A 6,667-nucleotide genomic window follows, 5' to 3' on the forward strand; every position below is an offset into this window, starting at 1 on the left:
TCTAGTTCATTTTATGCCTAATAGTAGTGCTCTTGTTCATTTTATGCCCCATAGTAATGCTCTAGTACATTGTATGCCCCATAGTAGTGCCCTTGTTTATTATTTGCCCTATAGTATTACTCTACGTAATTTTATGCTCCATAGTGGTGCCATAGTTTATTTTATGCCCCATTTTAGTTCCTTAGTTTCTTTTAATGCCCCATAGTAGTGCTCTAGTTCATTTTATGCCCCATATTAGTGCCCTAGTTTATTTCATGCCCTATAGTAGTGCTGTAGTTCATTTTATGCCCCATAGTAGTGCCCTAGTTCATTTTATGCCCCTATAGTAGTGACCTAGTTTATTTTTTGCCCGATAGTAATACTCTAGATCATTTTATGCTCCATAGTAGTGCCCACATTTATTTATGCCTCATAGTATTACCCTAGTTAATTTTATACCCCACAGAAACGCTCTAGTTCATTTTATGCCTCATAGTAGTGCTCTTGTTTATTTTATGGCTAATAGTAGTGCTCTTGTTCATTTTTTGCCCCATAGTAATGCTCTAGTTCATTGTATGCCCCATAGTAGTGCCCCTGTTTATTTTTTGCCCCATAGTAATACTCTACATCATTTTATGCTCCATAGTGGTGCCATAGTTTATTTTATACCCCATTTTAGTTCCCTAGTTTCTTTTAAAGCCCCATAGTAGTGCTCTAGTTCATTTTATGCCCCATAGTAGTGCCCTAGTTTATTTCATGACCTATAGTAGTGCTCTAGTTCATTTTATGCCCCATAGTAGTGCCCTAGTTCATTTTATACCCCTATAGTAGTGCCCTAGTTTATTTTTTGCCCCATAGTAATACTCTAGGCCATTTTATGCCCCATAGTAGTGCTCTACTTAATTTTGTACCCTAGTTAATTAATGTTATTACCAATATTACCTTAGTTCAATGTTTACCCCATAGTAGTGCCAAAATTCACATTGTACCCTTAGTGCCCTCAATTTATATTTTGCCACATAGTAGGCCCACATTTCACAAAATGCCACATTGTGGTGCTGCCAGTGCATATTATGCAGCACAGTGCCCCCAGTTCACATTGTACTGCCCCCAGTATATTATGCCACATTGCTTACTACATCCCCAGCTCACTTTACACAGAAGCAGAAGTCTATTGTCTGACAGCATCAAGCTCACTGATTAGCTCAGCTATATGTGTGAGGGTGAAATCAGAGCATGAGAGATGGCTCATATCAGTGTGGAGATTTACTGAGAGGGAGGGAGAGACCACCAACTATATGAGCACTGGTGATGAGTTCCCCTTTTCAGGCTGGGCAACAGGTCAAACACAATTGCTTAGCAGACAATTCTGGGAACTTGGTAGACACCTCTATAAATTGAGTACAGGGCCCCCTAATCCTCTGGGGCCCATAGCAATGGCACTCCTTGCACACACTATAGCTGCACCCATGGCCTTTCACTCTGAATGCTAAGAAGTTGTTCATACGAGAGTGAAGTACTCCTATACTTTTGATGGGAAGTATTTTATTTATAAATTTTTTCCTACTATTGAGGTGGATGTTTTTGATTGGGTTAGGCACATGTACACACACAATACCAGTATTGTTTGGTAGATTTTTTATACTTTGTTCCAGAAGGAAGTAATAGTGTAATTTTTTAATAAGTTGATAAAATACGTGTCTAACAGTATGCAAGCTACTAAAAATCTTGGATGAACTTGTAACTTTAGGTAAGTATAGGCAGAGCTGTCACCCATGGCACAGGGCCCTGGGGACAGCATTGTCACCGTCCCATGACCCCTGCATCTGGTTAGCAGGGTGGAATGGCACACTGCAGCCAATAGCAATGCTTCAGTGCTGCTCAGAGCATCTGGAGAACTCTTCCCTTTCTCCTGCCAGTGACCCTGCCCATCATGTGACATCATCAGTGAGTTTTGACAATATACAGTATATGAAAAATACTAAGAATATATTAGAAAAATTCTAATCATTTTTATAGTCAAAACCCTGGAGTAAAAAGTCTATGGCAGGTGAGGCAGTGCCTATCTTTTCCGCACATCTCTGATCAAAACTCACCAAACTTCCAGCAGTAAATACTGCTGTACCTGTGTATAATGCCCATATGAAACCTTGGGCTCATATATTGGGTGGTATCCTATAAGCTGCTATAAAACATTGGTTGTGAAAAACGCTTATTGCTATTTTTCTTGGTGTTTCAACGATTTTTTTTTTTTTACAGGCTATACTATTGGATCGCCTGAAAAAAAATGCCCTTTCTCCCGATTACACACGTGTCCAGTGAAACCTGTGTGTTTTTGTGAGAAACAGCCCCGTTTTCTAGAGATGAGCGGGTTCGGTTTCTCTGAATCCGAACCCGCCCGAACTTCATGGTTTTTTTCACGGGTCCGAGCAGACTCGGATCCTCCCGCCTTGCTCGGTTAACCCGAGCGCGCCCGAACGTCATCATGACGCTGTCGGATTCTCGCGAGACTCGGATTCTATATAAGGAGCCGCGCGTCGCCGCCATTTTCACACGTGCATTGAGATTGATAGGGAGAGGACGTGGCTGGCGTCCTCTCCATTTAGATTATAAGAGAGAGAGATTTACTGGAGCTTAGGACTAGGAGGAGTACTGTAGAAGTGTAGAGAGTGCAGAGAGTTTACTAGTGAGTGACCACCAGACAGTGCAGTTTATTTAATATATCCGTTCTCTGCCTGAAAAAAGCGATACACACAGTGACTCAGTCACATACCATATCTGTGTGCACTGCTCAGGCTCAGCCCAGTGTGCTGCATCATCTATATATATTATATATCTGTCTGACTGCTCAGCTCACACAGCTTATAATTGTGGGGGAGACTGGGGAGCACTGCAGTGCCAGTTATAGGTTATAGCAGGAGCCAGGAGTACATAATATTATATAGTGAGTGACCACCAGACAGTGCAGTTTATTTAATATATCCGTTCTCTGCCTGAAAAAAGCGATACACACAGTGACTCAGTCACATACCATATCTGTGTGCACTGCTCAGGCTCAGCCCAGTGTGCTGCATCATCTATATATATTATATATCTGTCTGACTGCTCAGCTCACACAGCTTATAATTGTGGGGGAGACTGGGGAGCACTGCAGTGCCAGTTATAGGTTATAGCAGGAGCCAGGAGTACATAATATTATATTAAAATTAAACAGTGCACACTTTTGCTGCAGGAGTGCCACTGCCAGTGTGACTGACCAGTGACCTGACCACACTGACCACCAGTATAGTTAGTAGTATACTTATATTGTGATTGCCTGAAAAAGTTAAACACTCGTCGTGTGACTTCACTTGTGTGTTGTTTTTTTTTTTATTCTATAAAAATAAAACTCATTCTGCTGACAGACAGTGTCCAGCAGGTCCGTCATTATATAATATATAATATATACCTGTCCGGCTGCAGTAGTGATATATATATATTTTTTATATCATTTATCATCCAGTCGCAGCAGACACAGTACGGTAGTTCACGGCTGTGGCTACCTCTGTGTCTGCACTCGGCAGGCAGTCCGTCCATAATTGTATACCACCTAACCGTGGTTTTTTTTTCTTCTTTATACATACATACTACTACGACATCTCTTTATCAACCAGTCTATATTAGCAGCAGACACAGTACAGTACGGTAGTTCACGGCTGTGGCTACCTCTGTGTCTGCACTCGGCAGGCAGTCCGTCCATAATTGTATACCACCTAACCGTGGTTTTTTTTTCTTTCTTCTTTATACATACATAGTTACATAGACATCTCTTTATCAACCAGTCTATATTAGCAGCAGACACAGTACAGTACGGTAGTTCACGGCTGTGGCTACCTCTGTGTCTGCACTCGGCAGGCAGTCCGTCCATAATTGTATACCACCTAACCGTGGTTTTTTTTTCTTTCTTCTTTATACATACATAGTTACATAGACATCTCTTTATCAACCAGTCTATATTAGCAGCAGACACAGTACAGTACGGTAGTTCACGGCTGTGGCTACCTCTGTGTCTGCACTCGGCAGGCAGTCCGTCCATAATTGTATACCACCTAACCGTGGTTTTTTTTTCTTTCTTCTTTATACATACATACTACTACGACATCTCTTTATCAACCAGTCTATGTTATTAGCAGCAGACACAGTACAGTACGGTAGTTCACGGCTGTGGCTACCTCTGTGTCTGCACTCGGCAGGCAGTCCGTCCATAATTGTATACCACCTAACCGTGGTTTTTTTTTCTTTCTTCTTTATACATACATAGTTACATAGACATCTCTTTATCAACCAGTCAATATTATTAGCAGCAGACACAGTACAGTACGGTAGTTCACGGCTGTGGCTACCTCTGTGTCTGCACTCGGCAGGCAGTCCGTCCATAATTGTATACCACCTAACCGTGGTTTTTTTTTCTTTCTTCTTTATACATACATAGTTACATAGACATCTCTTTATCAACCAGTCTATATTAGCAGCAGACACAGTACAGTACAGTAGTTCACGGCTGTGGCTACCTCTGTGTCTGCACTCGGCAGGCAGTCCATAATTGTATACTAGTATCCTTCTCCATTGTTTACCTGAGGTGCCTTTTAGTTGTGCCTATTAAAATATGGAGAACAAAAATGTTGAGGTTCCAAAATTAGGGAAAGATCAAGATCCACTTCCACCTCGTGCTGAAGCTGCTGCCACTAGTCATGGCCGAGACGATGAAATGCCAGCAACGTCGTCTGCCAAGGCCGATGCCCAATGTCATAGTACAGAGCATGTCAAATCCAAAACACCAAATATCAGAAAAAAAAGGACTCCAAAACCTAAAATAAAATTGTCGGAGAAGCGTAAACTTGCCAATATGCCATTTACGACACGGAGTGGCAAGGAACGGCTGAGGCCCTGGCCTATGTTCATGGCTAGTGGTTCAGCTTCACATGAGGATGGAAGCACTCAGCCTCTCGCTAGAAAAATGAAAAGACTCAAGCTGGCAAAAGCAGCACAGCAAAGAACTGTGCATTCTTCGAAATCCCAAATCCACAAGGAGAGTCCAATTGTGTCGGTTGCGATGCCTGACCTTCCCAACACTGGACGTGAAGAGCATGCGCCTTCCACCATTTGCACGCCCCCTGCAAGTGCTGGAAGGAGCACCCGCAGTCCAGTTCCTGATAGTCAGATTGAAGATGTCAGTGTTGAAGTACACCAGGATGAGGAGGATATGGGTGTTGCTGGCGCTGGGGAGGAAATTGACCAGGAGGATTCTGATGGTGAGGTGGTTTGTTTAAGTCAGGCACCCGGGGAGACACCTGTTGTCCGTGGGAGGAATATGGCCGTTGACATGCCAGGTGAAAATACCAAAAAAATCAGCTCTTCGGTGTGGAGGTATTTCAACAGAAATGCGGACAACAGGTGTCAAGCCGTGTGTTCCCTTTGTCAAGCTGTAATAAGTAGGGGTAAGGACGTTAACCACCTCGGAACATCCTCCCTTATACGTCACCTGCAGCGCATTCATAATAAGTCAGTGACAAGTTCAAAAACTTTGGGTGACAGCGGAAGCAGTCCACTGACCAGTAAATCCCTTCCTCTTGTAACCAAGCTCACGCAAACCACCCCACCAACTCCCTCAGTGTCAATTTCCTCCTTCCCCAGGAATGCCAATAGTCCTGCAGGCCATGTCACTGGCAATTCTGACGATTCCTCTCCTGCCTGGGATTCCTCCGATGCATCCTTGCGTGTAACGCCTACTGCTGCTGGCGCTGCTGTTGTTGCTGCTGGGAGTCGATGGTCATCCCAGAGGGGAAGTCGTAAGCCCACTTGTACTACTTCCAGTAAGCAATTGACTGTTCAACAGTCCTTTGCGAGGAAGATGAAATATCACAGCAGTCATCCTGCTGCAAAGCGGATAACTGAGGCCTTGACAACTATGTTGGTGTTAGACGTGCGTCCGGTATCCGCCGTTAGTTCACAGGGAACTAGACAATTTATTGAGGCAGTGTGCCCCCGTTACCAAATACCATCTAGGTTCCACTTCTCTAGGCAGGCGATACCGAGAATGTACACGGACGTCAGAAAAAGACTCACCAGTGTCCTAAAAAATGCAGTTGTACCCAATGTCCACTTAACCACGGACATGTGGACAAGTGGAGCAGGGCAGGGTCAGGACTATATGACTGTGACAGCCCACTGGGTAGATGTATGGACTCCCGCCGCAAGAACAGCAGCGGCGGCACCAGTAGCAGCATCTCGCAAACGCCAACTCTTTCCTAGGCAGGCTACGCTTTGTATCACCGCTTTCCAGAATACGCACACAGCTGAAAACCTCTTACGGCAACTGAGGAAGATCATCGCGGAATGGCTTACCCCAATTGGACTCTCCTGTGGATTTGTGGCATCGGACAACGCCAGCAATATTGTGTGTGCATTAAATATGGGCAAATTCCAGCACGTCCCATGTTTTGCACATACCTTGAATTTGGTGGTGCAGAATTTTTTAAAAAACGACAGGGGCGTGCAAGAGATGCTGTCGGTGGCCAGAAGAATTGCGGGACACTTTCGGCGTACAGGCACCATGTACAGAAGACTGGAGCACCACCAAAAACTACTGAACCTGCCCTGCCATCATCTGAAGCAAGAAGTGGTAACGAGGTGGAATTCAACCCTCTAT

Source organism: Pseudophryne corroboree, chromosome 5 (genome assembly GCF_028390025.1).
Source record: "Pseudophryne corroboree isolate aPseCor3 chromosome 5, aPseCor3.hap2, whole genome shotgun sequence".
In the NCBI taxonomy this organism is placed as follows: Eukaryota; Metazoa; Chordata; class Amphibia; order Anura; family Myobatrachidae; genus Pseudophryne; species Pseudophryne corroboree.